This window comes from Octopus bimaculoides, chromosome 8 (genome assembly GCF_001194135.2).
Source record: "Octopus bimaculoides isolate UCB-OBI-ISO-001 chromosome 8, ASM119413v2, whole genome shotgun sequence".
NCBI classification, from domain to species: Eukaryota; Metazoa; Mollusca; class Cephalopoda; order Octopoda; family Octopodidae; genus Octopus; species Octopus bimaculoides.
In genome coordinates, this window is record NC_068988.1 from 57404436 (window position 1) to 57405646 (window position 1211).

At 31.7% G+C, this 1211-nt stretch overlaps 1 protein-coding gene across 2 annotated transcripts in view; it reads left to right on the top strand.

Annotated features, from left to right (window-relative positions):
* Positions 1-774: 774 nt before the first annotated feature.
* LOC106880843 (uncharacterized) overlaps positions 775-1211 on the top strand; it is a 35347-nt gene continuing 34910 nt past the window's right edge. The window contains exon 1 of one of the 2 annotated variants that reach the window (XM_052970140.1): positions 775-1012. The gene's annotated coding sequence lies outside the window, so the exon portion shown is untranslated. The remainder of the gene's footprint in view (positions 1013-1211) is intronic. The other variant, XM_014930976.2, reaches the window with a different exon arrangement.

The following is a 1211-nucleotide window of genomic DNA, read 5'->3' on the forward strand; positions in this document are numbered from 1 at the left end:
TCTGGCCTATTTGCATTTATCTTTCTGTCAGTTTGAATGGTGAAGTTCCAGAGGAGTGCGATGTGATCATTTTCAAGTACTGGGGTGGTTTGTGTTCCCACCAGTTTTTATCATAGGGCAAATTATTATTATTATTATTATTATTATTATTATTATTATTATTATTATTATTATTATTTTATGTTTGACTTTTGCTTTGCATTTGTACAAGTTGGATCCAAGTCTCACCCAGAGACCTCAAGAGACAACAAGTTAGAAGTTCATGTAGGTGTTATGCCTACGGTACCATATAGTCGGATTTGTACAGTTTTGTTCTAGTGAATGTTTAAGAATTATTATTATTGTTGTTTTTGTTGTTGTTGTTGTTGTTGTTGTTATTATTATTATTATTATTATTGTTGTTGTTATTATTATTATTATTTGAACGAGGCTTCAGTCCATTAAAATAACCCCGAAGGAACGAAATGTTAAATCGACTTTGGTGAGATTTGAACGCAGAAGGTAAAGGACCGCAAGTGAATAAGGTAAAATTACCTTATGTCAGACACCCTGATGGTTCGATAAAATAAAATATGAAAACATAAAACAAAATAGAAAAAGTAAATTAAAAGGGAAAAATATACATAAAAAGAAACAAATAAGAACAAATATAGATAAAAATAAATACATAAATATAAAATGAACGGCGACTATAACGACGAATGGCTAAAGTCAACCAATGAAATCGTTTATGTTTACAATCACTCTCTGTCTCTTACTGTGTTATTTGTTCAGTAGGAAGCGAACGATATAGTTTATTTAGTAAAAGTAAGTAAGTGGCTGTTAGTGACACTTGGACTCTATGTATGTATTTGTGTGTACACTTGTTACCAGACTAGAGATTGTTGTCATTCATTTCCAGCTAGGAGAGTTGTGCAGAGCTGTTACTCCGAGTTACTGGTGAACTGTTGGTGACAGAGGACATATTTAAACGAGTTGAAAGGTGAAGTTTGCTTTTATGATATTATTACAGGTAGATATATTTGTGAGCCTTTACCTCTCGTTCCCGGTCTGTCGGTCTGTCTCTTTGTCTGTCTGTCTGTCTGTCTGTCTCTGTCTGTCTACCTGTCTTTCTCTCGCTATATATATGTAGTGGATCTTGCTCGTTACATATATATATATGTATATGTATATATATATATATATATATATATATATATATATATATATAT